Source organism: Pan paniscus, chromosome 3, assembly GCF_029289425.2.
Source record: "Pan paniscus chromosome 3, NHGRI_mPanPan1-v2.0_pri, whole genome shotgun sequence".
Taxonomy (NCBI): domain Eukaryota; kingdom Metazoa; phylum Chordata; class Mammalia; order Primates; family Hominidae; genus Pan; species Pan paniscus.
The window spans coordinates 110,850,587-110,878,355 of record NC_073252.2 but is presented as its reverse complement, the minus strand read 5'-3'; the positions used below and the strand labels follow the sequence as shown (position 1 = coordinate 110,878,355).

The 27,769-nt window shown below is 42.9% G+C and overlaps 1 protein-coding gene and 1 pseudogene across 2 annotated transcripts in view; one reads left to right on the top strand and one right to left on the bottom strand.

Annotated features, from left to right (window-relative positions):
* The window catches only part of ANK2 (ankyrin 2), a 685,755-nt gene that overhangs the window by 592,913 nt on the left and 65,073 nt on the right, over positions 1–27,769 (bottom strand). The window lies entirely within an intron of this gene.
* Positions 3,071–3,945, top strand: LOC100983177 (large ribosomal subunit protein eL8-like; annotated as a pseudogene).

Genomic DNA, 27,769 nt, shown 5'->3' with positions numbered 1-27,769 from the left:
AATCTATCTGTAATGTTATTAGGAACTTGTCTTTTAAAGAACCAATATACATATATTCCCTTTATTTCTGTTACTCATAAAGATGTGGGAATTCTATCCAAGTAGATTTTAATATTTTTACTTCTTTTATCTAACAAAGTATAGGCTGCTTTAGAAGTAAGAGGCTAGGCTGGGCGCGGTGGCTCACGCCTGTAATCCCAGCACTTTGGGAGGCCGAGGTGGGCGGATCACAAGTTTAGGAGATCGAGACCATCCTGGCTAACATGGTGAAACCCCCTCTCTACTAAAAATACAAAAAAAATTAGCTGGGCGTGGTGGCGGGCGCCTGTAGTCCCAGCTACTCAGGAGGCTGAAGCAGGATAATGGTGTGAACCCGGGAGGCGGAGCTTGCAGTGAGCTAAGATCGCGCCACAGCACTCCAGCCTGGGCAACAGAGCCAGACTCCATCTCAAGAAAAAAAAAAAAAAAAAAGAAGAAGAAGAAGTAAGGGCTTTCTTTACCTCCACCTTGATTTTCCAACATTTGTGATCTTGGTTCCTAAGATGCTCTAGAAAAAGGTGAAACCTTTTTACGAATATGTACCCCTATATATGCTGCTCAAAAATCTACAGCTTTACCTTGCTCCTTCAGACTCAAGAAAACTTTGAGGTCATCTGGGCAATCCTCTCCTACTGTGGGAATCTCCTCTACAATATTCCTGACAGGTGGCTCACCAGCTTCTGCTTAAAGACTCCAAGCACAGGGTCCTCCCTGCTTCACAAGGTGTCCAATTCCACTCTCGTATGTTAGAAAGTTCTTATTTTAAGGAGATATCTACTTCCTGCTGCCTCCACCCAGTAATCCAACTTCTGCCTTCTGAAGCCACATGAAATAAACTTAACTCCTCTTGTCAATAGAATTTTTCTTCAAATAAAGAGATGCAGATATTTTCACAATTCTTCCCATATCCTTTGAGCACTGTCTTTCTTAGACAAGTGCTCAAATTTATCAAAACCCTCTTTAAAACTGGGAGCTAGAAAGACTGCTCAAATACTCTGTAAGATTGAATGATACAGGGACATTATATTTTACTGAATTTGTCCTCATGTAACATTTCCCAGAAGAAAAGCTACTTTTTATTTCTCCCCACCTTTGAAGCCCCTTAAGAAAGGAACAGTTGGGCAGGGTGTGATGGCTCACGCCTGTAATCCCAGCACTTTGGGAGGCCGAGGTGGGTGGACTGTTTAGTCCAGGAGTTCGAGACCAGCCTGGTCAACATGGTAAAACACTATCTGTACTGAAAATACAAAAATTAGCCGGCGTGGTGGCATGCACATGTAATCCCAGCTACTTGGGAAGCTGAGGCCGGAGAAATTGCTTGAACCCAGGAAGCAGAGGTTGCAGTGAGCCATGATCATGCCACTGCACTCCAGCCTGGGCGACAGAGCAAAACTCCATCTCAAAAAAAAAAAAAAAAAAAAGAAAAGAAAAGTTAATGGGGCCCCTGACTAGAAAGAAAGACCTTCTGTGAGTCCCCTCACTCTGCTAGAAATCTGGTCATCAGGCTCAGAAATCAACAAGGTAGACTTCAGGATTAATTGGTTGGAGCCCTGATATTTCATGAAGACAAATTAGTGCATTATCCAGCACAGATTATTTTTATTGACTAGTGGTCATTTTAATAAACAAAGAATCCACTAATTCATTCTTATAAGTAGAAGTTAATTTAATATTTTATCACCTTTCTTATTTCCAAAAATGTCTAAATCAGTCTTCTCTTATTTATTCTCTTTTTTCCACAATGACAAACTATGTAGTCCACTATAGCAAGCTATCTCTACCATATAGAAGAAATGAAATCTAATCCTTTTGGTACCTGGGGAGCTCCTCAGTGAATCCTTTGCTATCACCATCTTGGATAACTCTCTAATGCTGCTTCCAAAAAGGCAGTGGTTGCTCCATTTTACAATGCCACCAACAAGGGTTCCAGTTTCTCCACATTCTCACCAACACTGGTTATTTTCTGGTGTGTATGTTTTTGGTTTTGTTTTTATTTTAATAGTAGCCATCCTAACAGATATAAGGTGATATTTCGTTTTGGTTTAGTTTCACATTTCTCTGATGCAAAGAGAGAGAGGTTTTGCCTTCAAGTCTTCCACCTTTTGTTTCATGTTCTTTCCCATCCCTTATTCTTCCTTCTTCTCTAGCAGCATACCTTCTCCCATTCCAACCACTGTGATCCCTAACACAGAGATCAATGGCACAGATTTACTAGAATATACAGGAACTTGAGGATATATACTACATATCCCTGAGGGAAATCACCGGCCATCTTTAAATCACTGATTTAAAGCCATCAATGGTCACTATTGTCCTTATTAGTCCATGTTTCTTCTCCTCCCCATAATAAACTCAATTCTAAGTTAATAAATATAAGTATGCTTATTTTTGTGCTCCTACAGCCTGTTAAAAATTTTTTTTTTCCAAGGCCTTTCTCTACCTCCTTGGTCTCAAATCATAACTTTGGCCCTGGTAGCCATGTGACCTGCTGATTTAGATGGTGTCCTGTGCGCTCTTCGTCTAAGAATTTCTAACAAACTAGTCATCAGGTACCACTTTAGCTAAACCTTCATTTTGATCTTCCTATTCAGGATGCCTTTCTCCCAGCTACCTTTATTTCCAGTCTTCTAACACTTAAGGATTTGCTAGTAAGCTGAGAACCTCAGGCTTCAGCTCATCTAAGACTTCGGGATTTTTCCCTCAAATCCCTTTTGAGTCCTTTCTGAACTTTCCGTTTTACCACAGTATAATAATTGTATAAGGGCACCCTCCATGCACAACAACTTCTTTATGAGAGTATTGTTTTCTTGCAAATAAGTATACATTACTTTTTCCTTAGAAGCAAATGTGATTTTTTTAAGATGGCAGAAGGCACCGAACCGTAATCTATTACATAGAATCCATGCCCTAAACACTTTGAGGGAAATAAAAATACACAAAATATGGTTCCTGCCCTCAGAGAGTTTATGCTGTATTTGAGATGATGAAGTATATAATATTAATAATTTAAAAAATAACCCTCTCCTCCCACAGCCCAAGATGCTGAAAGGAAAGAAGGCCAAGGGAAAGAAGGTGGCTCCGGCCCCTGCTGTCGTGAAGAAGCAGGAGGCTAAGAAAGTGGTGAATCCCCTGTTTGAGAAAAGGCCTAAGAATTTTGGCATTGGACAGGACATCCAGCCCAAAAGAGACCTCGCCCGCTTTGTGAAATGGCCCCACTATATCAGGTTGCAGCGGCAGAGAGCCATCCTCTATAAGCGGCTGAAAGTGCCTCCTGCGATTAACCAGTTCACCCAGGCCCTGGACCGCCAAACAGCTACTCAGCTGCTTAAGCTGGCCCACAAGTACAGACCAGAAACAAAGCAAGAGAAGAAGCAGAGACTGTTGGCCCGGGTCGAGAAGAAAGCTGCTGGCAAAGGGGACGTCCTCAACAAGAGACCACCTGTCCTTTGAGCAGGAGTTAACACCGTCACCACCTTGGTGGAGAACAAGAAAGCTCAGCTGGTGGTGACTGCACACGACGTGGATCCCATCGAGCTGGCTGTCTTCTTGCCTGCCCTATGTCGTAAAATGGGGGTCCCTTAGTGCATTATCAAGAGGAAGGCAAGACTGGGACGTCTCGTCCACAGGAAGACCTGCACCACTGTCGCCTTCACACAGGTGAACTCGGAAGACAAAGGCGCTTTGGCTAAGCTGGTGGAAGCTATCAGGACCAATTACAATGACAGATACGATGAGATCCGCCGTCACTGGGGTGGCAACGTCCTGGGTCCTAAGTCTGTGGCTCGTATCGCCAAGCTCGAAAAGGCAAAGGCTAAAGAACTTGCCACTAAACTGGGCTAAATGTACACTGTTGAGTTTTCTGTACATAAAAATAATTAAAATAATACAAATTTTCCTTCAAAAAAATATATTGGGTAGTACATAATATATGTCCTCTGTAATGACTCACTAATCATTAATGATCATATAATGACCATACATGGAGGATGTCAGGACTGCGGGATTTGAGACAGGCTTTGCCTAACCCCTTAAGATTTCAGCTAAGTTCAGAATATGTGTAAATTCATGGAGAACGCTCTATGGTCAAAAAGGAGAGGTGCCAGCAAATGCAGGGAGGTGAGATGCTCCAGACATGGTCTGGATATGACAATCCCAGGGTCACACAGAAAGTGCCCCCCTTCCAACTGAACTGCCTACCCATGACAGTGGTGCTACTCATTCTTTACGCAGAAGTGGCCACTGATTGGAACAGAGTGGGCCTGACCCAAGGGCAGCTTCTCCACAGCCTGCGTCTTGACCCATGGAGTGAACTTACTCAAAGGACTTTTCCTACTGGGGCAATGGAAATTAGTCCAGACTACCTCCCTCCAGAATTTATAGTAGAGAATGCAGAGAGGATTGATGAGAGGGAGAAAGGAAGAGAGCAACCCCCTAAGAAGACACCAGAAAACAAAGCCTGGGTCCTGGGTATTCATAATAAATCCCTTTATCTTAAAATTATCTGAGTGAATCTCTTCCTTGCAAACAAAAAAGCCTGATGTAACATATTTTAAGAACAAGTAATACACAAGCCTACCCTGAATAGAGGGTTTATCGAGGGGAGTAGCAGAAGGTAATTTTGAAACAGTTTGAGGTCTTTACATGTGAAGAACTTTGAAGGTCAACTATATATTTTTGTCTTTTTTATCTAATCTATGCTTGAACTTAGCCAAAAGGCTGACAAGTGATTTTTAATCTAATCTTACTTTAATTTTGCCATTGCATATTTAACAAAATTTAAACCAAAACAGTACCTATCAGATTAAATAGAAATAAATTAATTTGCAAGATATATATGTGACTTGAATAGCAGGAATAAAAATGTTTGATTTTGGCCAGATGTGATGGCTCACACCTGTAATCCCAGCACTTTGGGAGACCAAGGTGGGTGGATCACTTGATGCCAGGAGTTGGAGACCAGCCTGGCCAACATGGTGAATCCCCATCTCTACTAAATATACAAAAATTAGCCAGGCCTGGAGGCGCGTGTCTGTAATCCCAGCTACTCGGGAGGCTGAGACATGAGAATCACCTGAACCTGGGAGATGGAGGCTGCACTGAGCCGAGATCGTGCCACTGCACTCCAGCCTGTGCGACAAAGTGAGACTCCATCTCAAAAAAAAAAAAAAGTTTGATTTTACTCTTATTTGTCACAGATGACCAAAGGCATTAAAAATTCTGGTGGTGTCTGGGCACGGAGGCTCACACCTATAATCCCAACACTTTAGGAGGCTGAGGTGGGCAGGAGGTCAGGAGATTCAGACCATCCTGGCCAACACGGTGAAACTCCGTCTCTACTAAAAATACAAAAATTAGCTGGGCGTGGTGGTGCACGCCTGTAATCCCAGCTACTTGGGAGGCTGAGGCAGGAGAATCACTTAAACCGGAAGGCAGAGGTTGCAGTGAGCCGAGATCACGCTACTGCACTCCAGCCTGGGAGACAAAGCAAGACTCCATCTCAGAAAAAAAAAAAAAAAAAAAAATTCTGGTGGTTAGTTGATATAACAAGCTGATGCTTTCTAAATCTTTTCTTTTTTCACACACAAAATGATGGAGATCTATACCCACACCTCATATTGCCATATATTTTTACACACAGTGAAGGATGAATTTAGTTATTTTTTTTTTTACTTTTTTTTTTCATCAAACCTGTCAGCAGGAAGTAGAAGGATGGATTTTGTAAACCAAAATGTTTTGGTCAACATTATAAAAAGTTTATAGGATATCTCAAAATAGGCTGTGCGTGGTGGCTCATGCCTGTAATCCTAGCAATTTAGGAGGCTGAGGTGGCCGGATCACTTGAAGCCAGGAGTTCAAGACTAGCCTGGCCAACATGGCAAAACCCCGTCTCTACAAAAAAATACAAAAATTCACCAGGCATAGTGGCACGTGTCTGTAATCCCAGCTACTCAGGAGGCTGAGGCATGAGAATCACTGGAACCCAGCAGGCAGAGGCTGCAGTGAGCCAAGATCACACTGCTGCACTCCAGCCTGGGCAACAAAGCAAGAGACTGTCTCAAAAAAATAAAAATAAAAAGCAACACCAGGCTGGCATAGTAGTTCACACCTAATCCCAGCACTTTGTGGGGCTGAGGCAGGAGGATTGCTGGAGCTCAGAAGTTCAAGGTTACGGTGAGCTATGATCGCGCCCACTACACTCCAGCCTGGGCAACAGAGCAAGATCCTGTCTCTTTAAAAAAACAAAAAGGCCGGGCGCAGTGGCTCACGCTTGTAATCCAGCACTTTGGGAGGCCGAGGCGGGTGGATCACGAGGTCAGGAGTTTGAGACTAGCCTGACCAACATGGTGAAACCCCGTCTCTATTAAAAATACAGAAATTAGCTGGGTGTGGTGGCGGGCTTCTGTCACCCAGCTACTCGAGAGGCTGAGGCAGGAAAATCACTTGAACCCAGGAGGCAGTGGTTGCAGTGAGCCGAGATCATGCTACTGCACTCCAGCCTGGGCGACAGAGCAAGACTCCGTCTCAAAAAAAAAGGAAAAAAAGGAAAATAAATAAACAAAACGAAAAAAAAGCCACTACTGCCAAGAGCTTCACCCATTCATTGAGGGTCATTGGAAGGGTTGTTAATAATCCAAACTGAGGCACACATATTAAGGATCAAGGGGAGGTAGCAAAAGAAGCACCAAGAGTAAGCAGTGAAAAAGGTTAAATATTCCCACCAACAACCCAGATGTACAAACTCTTCCATCATTTGCATTCACAGCCTGCAAGCTCACAGAACCTTCCAAATGGATATTCTCTAGAGCAAGCAGCTGTTTCACCAAAGCTGCATTAAAGTGACTTGCTAAAATATATTATAATTTTAAAGACTCCCTCTGTTCCCATACTTCTGGTATTTTCCTCTTGTTTTATTTTATTGGCCACAGCATCAAACTGAGTAAACATTTTCCAGCTCAACCACAAAGTACTGTTGGCTTTGTCTATCAACACTTATAATCGCTCTTAAGAGGAAATATATTTTTCTGTAAGACCAAATGAGAATCTTTCATGAGAATTAGTGTGCACCACTTGGAAAATTTTCAGAAAGGATAAAATAAAATCCAATCAAATCTGTTCATAAAGCAAAATAAGATGATTAGCTCTGCATTTTTATCCATTAAATTAAAAGTGTAGGGCCAGAAATGGTGGCTCATGCCTCTAATCCCAGCACTTGGAGAGGCTAAGGTGGGCAGATTGCTTGAGCCCAAGAGTTTAAGACCAGCCCGGGCCGGGCGCGGTGGCTCACGCTTGTAATCCCAGCACTTTGGGAGGCCGAGGCGGGCGGATCATGAGGTCAGGAGATCGAGACCATCCTGGCTAACATGGTGAAACCCCGTCTCTACTACAAATACAAAAAATTAGCCGGGAGTGGTGGCAGGCGCCGGTAGGAGGCTGAGGCAGGAGAATGGCGTGAACCTGGGAGGCGGAGCTTGCAGTGAGCCGAGATCGCGCCACTGCACTCCGGCCTGGGCGACAGAGCTAGACTCTGTCTGAAAAAAAAAAAAAAAAAATCAGTCAGGGTGATGGCACGTGCCTGTAGTCCCAATTTCTTGGAAGGCTGAGGTGGGAGGATCGATTAAGGCTGGGAGATCGAGGCTGTGGTGAGCCATGATCGCACCACTGTACTGCAAGCGAGACCTGGTCTCAAAAAAAAAGCCATATTAACTGCCATTGTTTATAGGAGTTTATTTTAACATACTCATTTAAGTATGCCATATGTATTTGTAGAAGCATTGCTTATCACAAGAAAAGACTGGAAACAACCAAAATGTCCATCAGTAGGTAGAGTTTACTCATACCATGAATGGATACTAAGCAGGTAGTTTAGCTTTAGTTCATGTATTTTCACTATTGTATAGTATGCCAGAGTATGAGTATACCACAATACGTTTTAAAAATATATCAACATAAGCCAGGCGCGGTGGCTCACGCCTGTAATCCCAACACTTTGGGAGGCTGAGGCGGTCGGATCACAAGGTCAGGAGATCGAGACCATCCTGGCTAACATGGTGAAACCCCGTCTCTACTAAAAATACAAAAAATTAGCTGGACGTGGTGGTGGGTGTCTGTAGTCCCAGCTATTCGGGAAGCTGAGGCAGGAGAATGGCGTGAACCCAGGAGGCAGAGCTTGCAGTGAGCCGATCGCGCCACTGCATTCCAACCTGGGTGACAGAGCGAGACTCCGTCTCAATAAATAAATAAATAAATAAATAAATAAATAATATATCAACATAAATAGATTTCATAACGTAAGTTGAAGACAAAAAGCAAATCACCAAAATGCCAATAGTATGCTATCAAGAAATGTAAAAACATGAGAAACAATTATATTTATTGTTAGGTATACATTCATATGAAGTACAAGTTCAAAGAAATGCATGGGAATGATGAGAGTTGTTACCTGGAGAGTTAATGGAGGATACACTTGGAAAGAGATATTGGGTTAAACCGCATGACACTGCCAATGTTTATGCATTTATGACATAGAAAAACACCAATCTCATGTTGCAACCCAACATATAAGTCGTGTTCCATTATGTTAAATAGGTTTTATTTCTTAAGCTAAGAGGTGAATACACATGTGTTCACATGAATGCGTGTGGCTCCACAAACTAACCCTGTGACCCTAGAAAAGCTATTTAGGCCAGGCGAGGTGGCTCACGCCTATAATCCCGGCACTTTGGGAGGCCAATGCGGGGGGAATCACGAGGTCAGAAGCTCGAGACCAGCCTGGCCAACATAGTGAAACCTCATCTCTTCTAAAAACACAAAAATTAGCCAGGCATGGTGGCGCACACCTGTAGTCCCAGCTACTCGGGAGGCTGAAGCAAGAGAATCACTTGAACTTGGGAGGTGGAGGTTGTGGTGAGGCGAGATCGAGACACTGCACTCCAGCCTGGGCAACAGAGTGAGACTCCGTCTCAAAAAGAAAAAAGAAAAGAAAAGCTATTTATTCTGGTTTTTTGTTTTTTGTTTTTTTTGAGATGGAGTCTCACTCTTGTCACCCAGGCTGGAGTGCAGTGGTGCAGTCTCAGCTCACTGCAACCTCCACCTCCCAGATTCAAGAGATCCTCCTGCCTCAGCCACCTGAGTAGCTGGGATTACAGGCACCTGCCACCATGCCCAGGTAATTTTTGTATTTTTGGTAGAGACAGGGGGTTTCACCATGTTGGCCAGACTGATCTCAAACTCCTGACCTCAGGTGATACACCCAACTCGGCCTCCCAAAGTGCTGCAATTACAGGCGTGAGCCACCGAGCCCAGCCTTTAATCTGGTTTCTTCACCTGTAGCATGGGGATAAAAATAATATATATCTCACAGGGGTATACTAAGGATCAAATAAGTTAATATATGTAAAGGACTTAAAGAGTGCCTGGCACATAGGTAAGCACTATTTGATTCCATTACTATTGTTTGTATAGCTGTTTGTATAGTTGGAAAATATTTTATGAAAATATGTTTCAATTTCTTATGGAAAAAGGTAAATAGAAACAAAAGTAAAGAGAATAGTATAATGATATATAAACAAAAGTAGAGAGAATAGTATAATGACTCAAATCATTTTGCCTTCACAATTAGCAAATCATGGCCAGCGTTTCACTTCTATTCCCATCCCCTTTCCAGAAACACATGTGAGATTATTTTGAAAAAAATCCTAGATTTTATCAGTAAGCATTTCAATATATATCTTAAAATATAAAGACTTCTAAAAACGTAACCCAGGCTGGGCGCGGTGGCTCACGCCTGTAATTCCAGCACTTTGGGAGGCCGAGACTGGCGGATCACGAGGTCAGGAGTTTGAGACTAGCCTGGCCAATATGGTGAAACCCTGTCTCTACTAAAAATACAAAAACTAGCCGGGCATGGTGGCATGCACCTGTTGTCCCAGCTACTCAGGAGGTGGAGGCAGGAGAACCACTTGAACCCTGGAGGTAGAGGTTGCAGTGAGCCAAGATTGCGCCACTGCACTCCAGCCTGGGCAACAGAGTGAGACTCTGTCTCAAAAAAAAAACAAAAAAACAAAAAAAACAAATACTGTTATCACACTTTAAAAATTAACAATTTCTTAATATTATCAAAAATAGTCACTGTTAAAATTTGTTGCTTGTGTCATAAATACTTATAAGTAAACTTTATGTTGCAATATTTATAAGTAGACAGCTTGATGAATTTTTATAAAATGAACATACTTATATAATAAGCACCTGGAAAAAAAATAGAGTCTGTGTGTTTTTTATGATTTTTAAAAATCAGGATGCAAATAAGGCCATGCTTTACAATTGATGGACAATATCTTTCATAGTATTAATAATTAATATTAAAATAATGAAGAATATGAGCTTATTTCTGTTTTTTAGACAATTTGTTTCTTTTCTTTCTGAAAGAATATATAAAACACGATTAGTTACCATTGACAGTGGAAATGGAAGTCAGAAATTCAATAAGGAAAGTTTACTTTTCAGCTGGGTGTGGTGGCTCATGCCTGTAATCCCAGGACTTTGGGAGGCCAAGGTAGGCAGGTCACCTGAGGTCTGGAGTTCACGAGCAGCCTGGCCAACATGGTGAAACCCTGTCTCTACTAAAAATACAAAAATTAGCTAGGTGTGGTGGCAGGCAGAGATCCCTTGAGCCTAGGAGTTTGAGAGTTTGAGACCAGCCTAGGCAACATGGTGAAACCCCTTCCCTACAAAAAATTATCCAGGCATGGTGATGTGCACCTGCAGTCCCAGCTACTTGGTAGGCTGAGGCACAATAATCACTCGAGCACAGGAGGTGGAGGCTGCGGTGAGCTGTGATCACACCACTGCACTCCAGCCTGAGTGATGAGAGTAAGACCTTGTCTCAAAAAATAATAATTTTTTTTAAGAAAGAAAATACTATCAAAAATTAAAAATGGGTTCAACTTATGGTCATTAAAGTATAACAAATAGTTATATAATTTATATGGTTATGCTTTGTGTCCTCACCCAAATCGTATCTTGAATTGTAATCCTGATAATCCCCACATGTCAAGGGAGAGACCTAGTGGGAGATGATTGGATCATGGGGGCAGTGTCCCTCATGCTGTTCTCATGATAGTGACTGAGTTCTCACGAGATCGGATGGTTTTATGCATGTCTAACAGTTCCTCCTTCACACACTTGCTCTCTCTCCCCTTCCGCCATGATTGTAAGTTTCCTGATGCCTCCCCAGCCATTTGGAACTGAGTCAATTAAATCTCTTTCCTTTATAAATTACCCAGTCTCGGTAGTATCTTCATAGCAGTGTAAGAACAGACTAATCCAATAATTATATGCTTTTGTTCTACATATGAATCATATTATACATTAAATTAATATTATACTATACAGAGTTACCTATATTCTACAGCTAACTCAACATATATTAGAATTCACTTGTTTCTTTCATAATTATAATTGTTTTCTACCATAATCACTGTGTCTTTGTTACTTAGGTTTCCAGCCTTGGTCTAATTGAAACAAAAGCATCTTACTGGTGTGCCAGCAATAGAATTTAAAAATCTTTAGACTGCGATATTGTAGTTTTGCAGACCTTAATGGCATTGCCCTTGACTGGAGATGCACAAGCAAATTCATTTCCTGTCAGCCTTGCTGAGGATAATGGGCTTTCCCAGTGCTGCAGAGTTTTCACTGACTTCTTTTTTTTTTTTGAGACAGAGTCTCACTATGTCACCCAGGCTAGAGTGCAGTGGCGCAATCTTAGCACCGCAACTCAGCCCCCCAAGTAACTGGGACTACAAGCGTGCACCACCAGCCTGGCTAATTTTTGTATTTTTAGTAGAGACAGGGTTTCACCATGTTTCCCCAGCTGGTCTTGAACTCCTGACTTCAGATGATCCGCCCACCTCGGCCTCCCAAAGTGCTAGGATTACAGGTGTGAACCACCACACCTGGCTCACTGGCTTCTATTGACAGTGCAGTGGAGGGGGCTCTGAGCACAATGCCATCTTCTGGCAGAGTTCCTGGAAAAAGGAAATAATGATGCCCTGCAAGAAACCCCTTGTTTCTGGAAACCAGAATGTCAGGCTCTATCATAAAGGTTTCATTTTCCTCCTACTTTAGGATATGTTCAGGTGAAGGCAAGAAGACAACTGAACAGTCCTGAAATTAAAATGTGTGTGAATGCGTCCATAAAACATTTAGAGTACTCCACATTCCAGAACTTTGAGGAAAGTGCTAAATCCAGTGATAATATCTGAGGAGTCCTCTCATACATTTGTATAATTGAGATCATTGTGTAAGTAAATAAGAAGAAAATGAGAAATCTATGTACTTCTTTGTCAATAAAAATAAAGTGGCCTTTTTTTTTTCTTTTTTTTTCTTTTTTTAGAGACGGAGTCCCGCTCTGTCGCCCCGGCTGGAGTGCAGTGGCGCGATCTTGGCTCACCACGAGCTCCGTCTCCCGGGTTCACGCCATTATCCTGCCTCAGCCTCCCAAGTAACTGGGACTACAGGCGCCCATCACCACGCCCGGCTAATTTTTTCTATTTTTCAGTAGAGACGGGGTTTCACCGTGTTAGCCAGGATGGTCTCGATCTCCTGACCTTGTGATCTGCCCGCCTCAGCCTCCCAAAGTGCTGGGATTACAGGCGTGAGCCACCGCACCCGGCCAAAGTGGCTTTTTTTAAAAAAGCAGAATTATCCAAAAAATTACTTATCCCACATATATATTATAGGATGTTCATTAAAAAATATACCAGGACTTCACCAAGAGAGTTGGCTCGGCACTCCCAGAAAACAGCACTAACAAATAAGGGTTGCAGGATCACTCAAACTGAATGATGACATATTTAAAAGTTGCTTTTGCACCAACCTAATAGTAAACTTGCACAGGGACAAACTTCAATTCCTGACCACTTTGGTACAAATTAGATTTCCCTGGAGGTCCAATGTGATGTGAAGAATAGGTAGTTTAAGCTAGCTCAGCATGTCAGAAATCAGTGGAAAGCACTAGTACTGCCTATAAATGATGATGTTGAGAAGTCAGAAGTTATTACACATTCGATTTCCCCCAGACAAAAAAATTCAACAAACAAAGTAGTTGCAGCCAATGGTGTACTGGGTGGTTATCTAACAGCCACTCCCACATTCCACATTCCCCTAAACACAAACACGAATAATCTAGGTAACAATCCTATTGCAGGCTGGCGCCCCTTGTCAGCGATTGGTTCGAATTGACACCATTATTACAAGGGGTAAGCAAGTCACAGATATCAACCTACCTGCTTCAGAGCAGCGAGAGATGACAAACTCTTTAAGGAGAAGGACTGTGCATTCTTCTATCCCAGTCTCCCCAACCCTTAGCTACACATGGATTTCATTGTATCCTCCACAGAAGTTTGTTCAAATGATAGTTAATTAGAAGTCACATTTCAGGGCCAGCTGCGGTGGTTCATGCCTGTAATCCCAGCATTTTGGGAGGCCGAGGCAGGGGGATTACTTGAGGTTAGGGGTTCAAGACCAGCCTGGCCAACTTGGTGAAACCCCATCTCTACTAAAAATACAAAAATTGGCCAGGCGTGGTGGTGGGCTCCCATAATCTCAGCTACTTCAAAGCCAGCATAAAAATACTGGGATTGGCCAGGTGTGGTGGCTCACACCTGTAATCCCAGCACTTTGGGAAGCTGAGGCAGGTGGATCACTTGAGGTCAGGAGTTCAAGACCAGCCTGGTCAACATGGCAAAACCCCGTCTCTACTAAAAATACAAAAATTAGCCAGGCGTGGTCACGTGCACCTGTAATCCCAGCTCCTCGGAAGGCCGAGGCAGAAGAATCGCTTGAACCCAGGAGGCAGAGGTTGCAGTGAGCCGAGATCGTGCCATTGCACTCCAGCTTGCATGACAAGAGCAAAACTCCGTCTCAAAAAAAAAAAAAGAAAGAAAGAAACCTAAATCTTCATGGTGATTACTTCTCAAATATAAGATTATAGATGGGCTGGGCGCGGTGGCTCAAGCCTGTAATCCCAGCACTTTGGGAGGCCGAAGCAGGCGGATCACCTGAGGTCAGAAATTCAAGACCAGCCTGGCCAACATGGTGAAACCCCGTCTCTATTAAAAATACAAAAATTAGCCGGGTGTGGTGACGCATGCCTGTAATTACAGCTACTCGGGAGGCTGAGGCAGGAGAATCGGTTGAACCTGGGAGGTGGAGGTTGCAGTGAGCCGAGATCGTGCCACTGCACTCCAGCCTGGGTGACAGAGCGAGACTCTGTCTCAAAAAAAAAAAAAAAAGATTATAGATGTATTTTTTTAAAACTACTTTGAATATTTTTCAGTATCTTTATTAGCAGGGCTTTTTAAAAATTTACATGCCAGGCGCTGTGGCTCACGCCTGTAATCCCAACACTTTGGGAGGCCGAGGCGGGCGGATCACGAGGTCAGGAGATCAAGACGATCCTGGCCAACATGGTGAAACCCTGTCTCTACTAAAACAAATACAAAAAATTAGCTGGACGTGGTGGCAGGTGTCTGTAGTCCCAGCTATTCAGGAGGCTGAGGCAGGAGAATGGCGTGAACCCAGGAGGCGGAGCTTGCAGTGAGCCGAGATCCTGCCACTGCACTCCAGCCTGGGCGACAGAGCAAGACTCTGTCTCAAAAAATAAATAAATAAATAAATAAATAAATAAAAATTTACTTGGTGAGCCAGTTCCCGCTGTGTGATTTTGCACATGTAAGCCTTACATACGTATATTGCCCATCAGCTGTAGCTCACCCTTCCAAACAAAACTGTGTATGGAAACAATTTAACTAAATTAAGAAGAATATATTATGCCAACATTCACTGAGTTATTTGTGTAACTCATATTATTTTTATTTTTCTCAGAGTTTGAAAAATTAAAATCCTTTCAATTTTTAGAAACAACTAATAGGAGATCTCAGGATATAAATTTGGTTTGACTTTTTTGTTTCAGGGATGAGTAAAAGCTGCTCAGTTAATGAGAGGGTTGTGTGAAATGGGTGACTCTCAAACAAAAGCCATTCAGTGATTAAACAAAGTGAGAGGGATTCCTAGAAAGACCAAATATATGGGATTCACAGCATTCTCTCTTTCCCTAGTTTTCTTATGAAACTTCCTGTGTCCCTGATAGATGCCTACTTAATATGCAAATACATGTGCATAATGTACACATTTAATGTGCAACTATTTTTATTACAATGTGATGAAAACTCTAAGACAAATCTGTAAGTATTGAAGAGTAGTGGAATATGCCACCCCAAAATATGCCAATTTGGCACAAGGGTTATTTTGAGCTAAAGACACTTAAAAAACAGCAAGTGCAAGAAAGGTTCTGACCTTTCCTTTTTCTTCCTAAAAACAGGAAATAAAATTCCCATATGGAAGATGTGCTCCCTACTCCAGAAGGAAAGTAACATTTTTACCAGAGAGATGGGGAGTTAAGGCTGAGAAAAATCTGTACAAACCTTATCAAACTCACTCTTCCCTTCCTAGTTACTTTTCCACCATGAATTGTCCTAGCTCAAGCCTTTTTGTCTTGTCACATTTTCAGAATTTACTGCTCTTTGTCCAATTCAGTAAATAAGCATTTGACTCTGCTTCTTTTAGTATTCACTTCTATACGAGAATTCTCATGTCATGTAAAGCTTATATTAAATAAATTTTTATGTTTTTCTCTTGCTAATCTTTTGTTACAGGGGCCCCAGCTGGGAACTTAGGAGGGTAGAAAGGAAAGGATATTTTTCTTCCCTTACAGTATCCCTCACTACTTCCTCTTCCTTCACTTCCTTCTTAACCAGAACACTCCCCGAAATCCTACCCTTAGTTCTCTTCTCTCACTACATGTTCCCTAGGCTGGTGCTTCTCAGAACGTAGTAGTTAGACCAATGGCATCAGCACCACCCGGGAACTTGTTAGAGCTGCAAATTATTGAGCCCTAACCAGACTGAATCAGAAACTCCAAGGGTGGCTGGGCTGCAACATGTTTTAACAAGCCCTCCAGGAGATTCTTACACATGCAGAAGTGTGGAAAACCACAGCCTTCATGCAGTCCCATCCGCCTCCAAGACGTCAGTCCTTATAGACCTACAACTACTCAAACCTATATACCTGGCTCTGACCAATTTTGTGAGCTTCAGATCTAATTTCTCATGTCCGCTAGGTCGGTCTCCCTATATGAATACTCCCAGTGTAACTCAAACTTAAAGTGATATACTTCCATCTTCCTACAAAAGCCCGGAGCAACCTCTACCCTACAACCTGCCCATTTTCCTACCTTCCCTTCTCAGTTAACGATACCCAACACTCACCTGGTCTATTAGCCTAGAAATCTTAAAATCTTAGAATTTTTTTTCGTGTGTGTGTGTGTGTGTGTGTGTGTGTATGTGATGGAGCCTAGCTCTGTCACCCAGGCTGGAGTGCGGCGGCCCAATCTCGGCTCACTGCAACCTCCACCTCCTGGGTTCAAGCTATTCTCCTGTCTCAGCCTCCCAAGTAGCTGGGATTACAGGCACGTGCCACCACACCCAGCTAATTTTTGTATTTTTAGTAGAGGCAGGGTTTCACCATGTTGGCCAGGCTGGTCTTTAACTTCCGACCTCAAGTAATCCACCTGCCTCGGCCTCCAAAAGTGCTGGGATTACAGGCATAAGCCACCGCCTTTGGTGAAATCTTAGGAATTATCCATTTTAATTGTCTTTCTCTCTTACCAGCCCCTCTGGTCACCAAGTTCTGATTCTACCTTAGGAAAATCTCTTTATGCCCTACTCTCTTTTTTCTTTCACTGTCTATACTGCAGATTATCAGTAACTGGCCTCTCCACCTCCAGCTGATCCAAACACAAAAGCATCCATCACACTGCTGCTGTATACAAAACCCACAAGAAGAGGGGAAACTCGTGGAGAGACTGTGTTGAATATCAGTACAAATTTCAGTTGAGTCTTTAAAAATTATTCTCCAGCGGCCTGATTCTCTGTGAACCTGTTGCCCACAAGTATTATTTTTCAAAGCATCAGTCTTGTCCCGTTAAATCTCTTCTCAAAAACGTTCAAAATTTCCCATTGTCTATAAACAGTTCCAAATCTTTAATGGGACAATAAGTTTTTAAGCCCCTGCCTCCTGCTTAAATGATGTGGTGGTCTCACACTTTGACCCACACTATTCCTTGGACTGGACTTGGCCTCCCGTTTCCACCCCTCTTTCTTTACCATTTCACTTCTTATCCTTTAAAGACAATTCAAATGCTGCCTGCCCACCAGAACTCATGAATTGGTCCTCTTTCTGCTGCCCATGGCAATGTCTTAAACCTCTATGAGAGCTTCATTTCTTCCAGGCTTACAGGAGTTAGTTAGTCAGTTCGTTAGTTAGCTATTTATTTTTGAGATGGAGTCTCGCTCTGTCGCCCAGACTGGAGGTGCCGTGGCGCGATCTCGGCTCACTGCAAGCTCTGCCACGCGGGTTCACGCCATTCTCCTGCCTCAGCCTCCCGAGTAGCTGGGACTACAGACACCTGCCACTACACCTGCCTAATTTTTTGTATTTTTAGTAGAGACGGGGTTTCACCGTGTTAGCCAGGATGGTCTCAATCTCCTGACCTCGTGATCCACCCACCTTGGACTCCCAAAGTGCTAGGATTACAGGCGTGAGCCACCGTGCCCAGCGGTAGTTAGTTATTTATATCTTACAATACATGGATAGAAGATCCTTCCTTAAGGGCGTGACCAGAGCTGCAATTCATTTTTGTCTCTTACACCACTTACCACAGTAAAGATCTACGGCTGGGCGCGGTGGCTCAAGCCTGTAATCCCAGCACTTTGGGAGGGCTCAAGCCTGTAATCCTAGTACTTTGGGAGGCCAAGGCAGGCAGATCACGAGATCAGGAGTTCAAGACCAGTCTGTCCAACATAGTCAAACCCCATCTCTACTAAAAATACAAAAATTAGCTGGGCATGGTGGCGGGCACCTGTAGTCCCAGCTACTTGGGAGGCTGAGGCAGGAGAATCACTTGAACCTGGGAGGCGGAGGTTGCAGTAAGCCGAGATCTTGCCACTGCACTCCAGCCTAGGCGATAGAGCAAGACTCAGTTATCAAAAAAATAAATTAATTAAAATAAAATAAAATAACATTTACTTAGGTGGATAAAGATTTACTGGATGGATACTGATGGAATGGAAATACATATTGTATCTGTTACCACATAAAGGCTGGGCTAATGAAGCCTGACTGTCTTGGCACAAGTTGAATGCATGAATGTGTCTCTCTATTTCCTCAGAGCAGCAACTCTCAAATCTGGCTAACCATGATAATTAATGGGGGAGATTTTCCCCAAAAAAGTGGATTCCCAAATGTTACCTAGGTAAAAACACAGAAAAGTAGTAATAATCTTTTAAGAAAGAGTCTAGGGGTAGGTGGGAAGAGAGAAGTTTTTACTTTTTACTTTGTTTTATATCTTCAATGCTATGTGAATTTTCCAAACCCATGCGTGTTTTTGGCTTTTTTATGTCAACATGGGTTATCCAGATAAAGGAAACATGGGCCAATTTTGTGTTCTTGTTTATATTTTTCTGTGTTTTTTAAACTAATAATAAGACAGGGTCTCACTCCGTCATCCAGGCTGGAGTTCAGCAGCATGATCACTGCTCACCGCAGCCCCAACTTCCTGAGCTCAGGTGATCCTCCCACCTCAGCCACCTCAGTAGCTGGGACTATAGGCATCCACCACCACACCTGGCTAATTTTTGCATTTTTTTAGAGATGGGGTTTTGCCATGTTGCCCAGGCTGGTCTTGAACCCCAGGGCTCAAGTGATCTGCCCACCTCGACCTCCCAAAGTTTTGGGATTTTGGGTATGAGCCACCGCATCCAACCACACTTTAGAAATTAATAAAACTAAATTAAAATACAGATCCTAAGCCCTCATTCTGGAGGTTCTCAGTTGGTACGTATGCAATAGGAATCTGTATGTCTTTTCAAAGCTTCCACATAATTCTTGTACAGCCTCAGAACACACGCTCCCCAGTACCGTCCCCTCCTACCCCTTAAGTGGAGGTGAAAGGATGGAGCACCTCATTAATTTACAAATGTAGCAGAAGAAGAAAGCAACTGCACCAACAGCTAATAAGATGGACTTGAAGGCATAACCTGCTTACAAAACCCATCCTGCTGAGGGTACCAAAGGGACTCAACAGCAAGGGCCTCAACACTCCCCTCTTGAACACACACTTCTTCTCCTAGGTAATGCTGTACTAGTTAATAAGGCTGTTTGCCTTTAGTACCTTCTTTTCCCTTCAGACTATTTCTTGATATTCATTTAAGCCAGATTTCAGGGGGGTAATCCAGGCGTGGGTTTTTTTTCACATGTGTCCCAGGTGAGTCTCCAGTGAGGAATGGCTGAGTTGGGGCTCACAGGGTTCAGGATACGCTACTCCAAAATAAGGCACTGATATAATTTGGCTGTGTTCCCACTCAAATCTCATCTTGAGTTGTAGTTCCCATAGTTCCCATAGTGTTGTGAGAGGGACCCGGTGGCAGATAATTGAATCATGAGGGCGGTTTCTCCCATACTGTTCTCATAGTAGTAAATAAGTCTCACGAGATCTGATGGTTTTATAAAGGGAAACTTCTTTCACTTGGTCCTCATTCTCTCTTGTCTGCCACCATGTAAGACACACTTTTTGCCTTCCACCATGATTGTGAGGCCTCCCCAGCCACGAGGAACTGTGATGTGAGTCCATTAAACTTCTTTTTCTTTATAAATTACCCAGTCTCGGGTATGTCTTTATCAGCAGCGTGAAAATGGACTAATATAGACACCTTGGCACATTGAATATCAGGCTGAAGCACTCTGAGAAGCAGCATATGCGAGAAGGATTTTCTGACCTTCTCCTGAAGCAGCTCCAAGAGCCCCATCTGAAAGATGCCCACTCTGTACCCAGAGGAAAGCAGCTTCCTTATCTCTGAAGACACAGGACACCAAGAGGAAACTGAACAAACAAGCCTTGTTAAGTTTCCCCAGTTTAGGCCAGGCACGGTGGCTCACGCCTGTAATCTCAGCACTTTGGGAGGCCAAGGCGGGCGGATCACGAGGTCAGGAGATCGAGACCATCCTGGCTAACACGGTGAAACTCTGTCTCTACTAAAAATACAAAAAATGAGCCGGGCACAGTGGTGGGCGCCTGTAGTCCCAGCTACTCAGGAGGCTGAGGCAGGAGAATGGCGTGAACCCGGGAGGCGGAGCTTGCAGTGAGCTGAGATCACGCCACTGCACTCCGGCCTGGGCGAAAGAGCGAGACTCTGTCTCAAAAAAAAAAAAAAAAAAAAGTTTCCCCAGCTTATTCCCATTAGATCATGCCCTTTTGTCCTCCTATATTATATTTCTCCATGACCTCCACACCTCATCAAGCTCAGCATAAAAACATCCAGTTCTAATTATTTCTTTTGGTCTTCATTTCCTTATGAACGCTTCCTGTCACAAAAACTTATACTAAATAAATGTGGCCGGGTGTGGTGGCTCACGCCTGTAATCCCAGCACTTTAGGAGGCTGAGGCAGGCAGATCACCTGAGATCGGGGGTTCGAGACCAGCCTGACTAACATGGAGAAACCCCATCTCTACTAAAAATACAAAACAAAAATTAGCCAAGCGTGGTGGCACATGCCTGTAATCCCAGCTACTAGGGAGTCTGAGGCAGCAGATTCGCTTGAACCCGGGAGGCGAAGGTCGTGATAAGCCAAGATCACACCATTGCACTACAGCCTGGGCAAAAAGAGTGAAACTCCATCGTGAAAAATAATAATAATAAATAAATAAATGTGTATGCTTTTCTTTTGTTAATCTGTCTTTTGTTACAGGGGCCCCAGCAACAAACTGAAAATGGAAGAAGGAAGAGATTTTTTTCTGCCCCACAGTGCTCCCTGCATTGTCACTACTTCCTGGCAGAATCCCCTGTTCTTCACACCCAAGGTCGAGTTATGGAGGTCTTTGCTGTGCCGAGGAGTTAGGACTGTATTCATAAATAAGGTAGTTTTCAAAGTGCAGTCGCAAGACTATCAGCATCAGTGTATCACTATGGGGCGGGAAAGTAAGAAATGAAGTTCTTGGCCCCCAACCTCAGTCTACCTAATCATAAAATCTAGGGATGGCCCTCAGAAATCTGTTTTAATGAGCCTGCCAGATGATTATAATGCACTTTTTTATTTTTTATTTATTTTTTTTTTTTTTGAGAGAGAGAGAGTCTTGCTCTGTCACCCAGGCTGGAGTACAATGGCACAATCTCAGTTCACTGCAACCTCTGCCTCCCAAGTTCAAGCGATTCTCTTGCTTCAGCCTCCCAAGTAGCTGGGATTACAGGCACATGCCTCTATGCTCCGATAATTTTTGTATTTTTAGTAGAGACAGGATTTCACCATGTTGGCCAGGCTGGTCTTGAACTCCTGACATCAGGTGATCCACCCTCATTGGCCTCCCAAAGTGCTGGGATTAGAGGCAGGTGCCACCACACTCAGCCTAATGCACATAAATCTGATAACTACTAATGAAATGTAAAGGTAGTGAATGGTGATTTAAAACAAAACAATGAAGGGCAGGCACAGTGGCTCACGCCTGTCCACATTCCCTGGAGCTCCTCACTGTGGCACACCCTGGGAGGGCTTAAACATCTCTGGAGTTGTGGGTCAGGGCTGCCTGAGAAGGGAGAGACCAACTGATGAGGATCTGCAGGGCTCATACAGAAACTAAACCAGTTTTATTGTGATTCGATGTAGAACTTGATAAGGGGAGAGAAGAAAACCCACGAGTGCAAAGGCTATTGTACTAATCCAGGAGAGCTGTATTAGTCAGGGCTCTCCAGATAAACAGAACCAGTGGGACAGGATACATATAGAGAGAAAGAGGAAGAAATTGAGTAAGAAATAATTAGATCGTGTGATTATGAAGGCTGAGAAGCCCCACTATCTGCCATCTGCAAGCTAGAGAGCCAGGAAAGCCAGTGGTATAAATTCCAGTCCAAGCCCAAAGGCCTGAGAACCAGGGGTGCCATTGGGGTAAATCCCAACTTAAGGGCAGAAGACAACTGATGTCCCGGCTCAATCAGGCAGTAGGCAGGAAGCAAAAAGGAAGAAATTCCTCCTTCCTCTGCCTTTTTCCAATCTCAGGATGGATTGGATGATACCTACCCACACTGGGGAGGGCCATCTACTGTACTTAATCCACCAATTTAAGTGCCAATCTCATCCAGAAACTCTCTCACAAACTCAGAAACGATATTTAATCTGGGCACTCCTTGGCCCAGTCCAGTTGAAGCATAGAATTAACTATCACAAGAGTGATGGTTAAATTCTTTGGAATTATGCAGCATTGATGGGCACTGATGGAAAGGAATGATTCTATTTCTGAGGAAGAATGAAGAGGACATGACCAACTTCATAAAAAGTAAGAAAAACAGAGAAACCAAGGTTGACTCCAAGTCTAACTTCGGTAAGTACAGTAGACCGATTGCATTAATGGCCTCAATTAAATGGGTTCCAGTATGTATACCCTTTAACCTATTATATAATTCTATTTAGTCTTCCCCGACTCTGACTCTGTGCTGGGCAATGTGGTATGTTTTGGCCAGTGTGACACTGGCAAACTTGAAGAAAGCAGCAACTTGAAAAAGTTCTTGAGTCTTTCCAATCTCTTTTAGTTTTCTATGATCACCATGAGCATATTCCACAAGATTGCTTGAAAAAATGCCCAGGCTAGCCCGCTGGAGGGACATGACAAACATATGCATGTACGAGACAGATGAAGAAGAACCCAGTTATCCAACCAAGTTCAACTTAACCCAGTCTATAGCCAGCTGTCCCCTAACATGTGAAAGCCCAGTCATGTTCAGCGGAGCCATGTAACCTCATAATGCATAAGTGAAACCAGCTGTCAGTCATAATAAATGATTATTATTATTTTAAGCCAATGAACTTTGGGGGTGATTTGTTAGGCAGTATTATTGTAGCAATAGATAACTGAAATAATAAGAGCCCAAATGGTTCTCTTTTGATATACTTTTTGAACAAAGGCAGGTCATGTGCATAAAGAAAGATTAGCTCAGGTCCAAACCTTTTGAGATAATTACAAGACATCTGGGTATAAATATCCATAAGTCAGATGGAAATGTAAGTCTGGAATTCAAATAAAATTTTTGGCTGGCAACATAAATTTGAGTCATCAGCATAAACTGATCTCTGAGAACACAAAGAATGAGTTTTTTGTTTGTTTGTTTGTTTGTTTTGTCAAGAGCAAAACAAGGAACTTTGGGAAACACCATTTAAAGAGTAAGTAGAAAAACAGGTATTCTCTCCTGCTACAGGAGAAAATAAAATTACAACATATAATGAAAAAGCCGGGTGCGGTGGCTCATGCCTGTAGTCCTACCATTTTGGGAGGCCTCGGTGGGCGGATTGCTTGAGGCCAGAAGTGTGAGATCAGCCTGGGCAACATGGTGAAACTCCATTGCTACAAAAAATACAAAAATTAACTGGGCATGGTGGCATGAGCCTGTAGTCCCAGCTACTTGGGAGGCTGAGATGGGAAGATCTCTTGAGCCCAGGAGACAGAGGTTGTAGTGAGCCAAGTTAGTGCCACTGCACTCCAGCCTGGGTGACAGAGTGAGACCTTATCTCAAAAAAATGAAAAAGACAATTCCAAGAAAGAAAGCATGAACAATAGTACCAAATGCTTCTGAGTTCAGTTGGGATGAGGACTGAAATGTATTTGACTATTGATTATGGAGTAATATCAATGTAAACATAAAGGACAATATATAAAGTGAAACACCCCCTCATGCCCACATGACCTTTCCCATTAAACAACAGCCACTCAACAAATCTTGCATATCAACTTCGTCTTCCTATATTTCTTCTTCTTTTCCCTCTCCCTGTCTACTTCTCCCTTTGTTTTCTCCTTCACCTGCCTTTCTAGCCATACTCTCTTCTTCCTCTGATTTTTTCCAGTAAAAGGCAGAGGGAGGTATTTCAGACTTGGGAGAGGATGAGAGAGATGGGAAAAGGTATCTCTGTAACAACAATATTTGATTGCCTGAATCAGAAATCCCAGCCTTTTTGAGGCAATTAAGTCCTTTTTAGGTTAAAAAATGAGTTTCTCTTGGTATCTGCTAAATAACAGTGGCCAAAAATACTATTAATAGACATTTAATTTTTAACAACAGCAGCTACATACTCATAACATATATTCAGAGAGATAACATTGTCTATAAATATTATTTCCTGCTGCCCATTCACTTTCCCCATAGGCAAAGCCTAGCGGGCCTAGGGTACTGTCTGCACCATGTTTTATTATTTATTTATTTATTTATTTATTGAGACAGGGTCTCGCTCTGACACCCAGTGCCAGGCTGGAGTGCAGTGACACAATCTCAGCTCACTGCAACCTTGATCTCCTGGGTTCAAGCGATTCTCCTGCTTCAGCCTCCCGAGTAGCTGGGACTACAGACACATGCCACCATACCCGGCTAATGTTTGTATTTTTAGTAGAGACGGGGTTTCACCATGTTGCCCAGGCTGGTCTCGAACTCCTGACCTCAAGTGATTTGCCCACCTCAGCCTCCCAAAGTGCTAGGATTACAAGCGTGAGCCACTGCAACTGGCAGAACATACTGTCTGCCCCTCATTTTAGAAGTCAGATTAAATTTAGCATTTTGATACATACTATCTTGAATTGCTCTGCAATTATTTTACTAGGAATTTGATAACAAAAGTAGGCCTTAAGAAATACCTGTGGAATTTAATTAAAGGATTCAGTTTTGTTTGGAATATCCCTTAGTTTCTAGTTTTGTGGTAAGAAAGAGATGATGCTTTACATCATAAGATATTCAAAATATATGAGCGATACTGTAAAATTACATTAAAATTACATTGCATAATTATACTTTTAAAATCTGTGCCTAGCACAGGTGATAGTGACTGAATGGATACTTTTCTGATATTTTGTAGAGTGATGGTTTGTACAGTGGAAATGTGTGTGGTTTGTTTCCTGCTCAGCATCCATTCCCTCTTCTGATAAAGGCATCTGGATCAGGTGGGCTAACTCAATTCCTGCCTTGGGTGAGGGAAAAGACACAATCCAGCCTGACCCACCAATGTACCCCATCTCATCAGGGCACAGTGATTGGTTTAGAGACACACAGATGTTGCAAGTAACTCTGGTAAGATTAAAGTATGGGTTTAAACTGTTGAGTAAAGAGAATTATCTTTTCTGCTGGGCTTGAGGGTAGAGGGATATAAGCCTTGAGCTGCTGGGCACCACCTTGAGGAGAAAGCCTTTCAGAAAGTGAAGTCAATACCCAGAGTAGAAAGTCAAAAAATTAAAGGAGATTAAGTATAGATAATACCACTTGACCCTCAGGATCCAGCAATTTCTGAAGGCAGATACCCCTGGACTTTTCAATTACATAATCCAGTATAAGCTGAATTTTTCTCACTTGTAATTAAAGGATTTCTAACAAAATAGTTTACTTTTGTGAATTTTTTTTTCTGGCAAAATAGTCTGCTTTACAAAAGTCAAATTTCAAAATGCATTCATTTATGCAACAAATTTTTTTTTTTTTTTTTTTTGAGACAGAGTCTTGCTCTGTGGCCAGGCTGGAGTGCAGTGGTGCGATCTCGGTTCACTGCAACCTCCGCCTCCCAGGTTCAAGCCTCAGCCTCCCAAGTAGCTGGGACTACAGGCGTGCACCACCACGCCCGGCTAATTTTTGTATTTTTAATAGAGATGGGGTTTCACCATATTGGCCAGGCTGGTCTCGAACTCCTGACCTCGGATCTGCCCGCCTCGGCCTCCCAAAGTGCTGGAATTACAGGCATGAACCACTGTGCCCAGCTGCAACAAATATTTATTAAGCATCTACTATGTGCTGGTGTATCACATTGTGTCAGTCATGCTGAGAGTAAGTTAACTAGGATCAACTACATAGTGTTCCCAACCTAGGCACTATTAGCATTTTAGGTAAGATAATTCTTAGTTGTTGAGGATGATTCCAAGTGTGGCCTCTGGTCAATATATGCCAGTACAGCCCCCAGTCACTGTCACTGTGACAAATGAAAAATATCACACATTTTCAGAAGTTCCTCTAGGGGGCAGTACTATGCTGATGTAGAACAGTGAAGTTGGGGGAAAGGCAGACCCTGACAGCACAGAGTTAAGAATTTTAGAGCTCTCAGACATATACTATCTAAAAGACATGTCAGAAGTCCTGAACAGAAAAAAAGGGGGGGGGGCAGGGGGGAGTTGTTCCAGAACACAGTGGTATGTAGTATTATAAGGTAAAAGACAAGCAAGGGTTTTAATGAACTTAGAAGAGCTAAGTGAGTAGAAAGAAATCTTATAAAATATCACATGATTAAGGACAAACAAACAGAATGCTTGAGGCCACCTATAGCCAGAAGTGAGCTAAAACAAGCTAACAGTGAAATAGAGCTTTGATCCTACAAATTCAAAAGGGGACGTTCTGCAGACAACTGGTTCTCCCTCTCAACAAGGCAAGGTCAAGGCAAGGTCATAAAAAAAGGGATGAGGAAGAGAACTGTTCAGATTAAAGAGGCCTAAACAAACAACCAAAAGCAATGTGTGGACTTTACTTATATCCCGATTTGAACAATTTAGCTGTAAAGACATTCTAGGGACAATTGAGGATGTTTAAACACAGACTAGATCTTAGACGATATTAAGAAATTGTCACTTTTCTTTGATGTAGTTACATAGAAAAATGTTCATGTTTTTTGAGAGGTATATTCAGCAGGAACAATTATGTCAAGGTGCTTAATATCTCAGTACCTCAATTTCATCAGTAGAGATAACAATTACTTCATACATTGTTGAGAAGATTGAGTTAATATTTATAAAGTGCTTAAAAGAATACCTAGCATTGCCGGGCGCGGTGGCTCACGCCTGTAATCCCAGCACTTTGGGAGGCCAAGGCGGGTGGATCACCTGAGGTCAGGAGTTCAAGACCTGCCTGACAAACATGGAGAAACTCCGTCTCTACTAAAAATACAAAATTAGCCAGGGTGGTGGCACATGCCTGTAATCCCAGCTACTCGGGAGGCTGAGGCAGGAGAATCGCTTGAACCCCAGAGGCGGAGGTTGTGGTGAGCTGAGATCGTACCATTGCACTCCAGCCTGGGCAAAAAGAGTGAAACTCCGTCTCAAAAAAAAAAAAAAAAAAGATAACTTTTCAAGGAGACCAGTTACAAAACACAAAGGAAAGGCAATAAATAATACAAAGAAATTGGGCCGGGTACGGTGGCTCACACCTGTAATCCCAGCACTTTGGGAGGCCGAGGCCGAGGTGGGTAGATCACCTGAGGTCAGAAGTTCAAGACCAGCCTGGTCAACATGGTGAAACCCCATCTCTACTAAATAGACAAAAATTAGCCAGGCTTGGTGGCGGGCACCTATAATCCCAGCTACTTGGGAGGCTGAGGCAGGAGAGTCATTTGAACCCAGGAGGCAGAGGTTGCAATGAGCCGAGATCGGGCCATTGCGGTCCAGCCTGGACAACAAGAACGAAACTTCATCTCAAAAAAAAATACAGAGAGCATCAGAACAGAAAGATAGATTAGCGAATAGAAAAGAGATCAATGGGACGAAAAAATGGTGGAAGGAAAAATAATCATGAAAGCCAGAGGGGGCGGGGCGCAGTGGCTCATGCCTATAATCTCAAC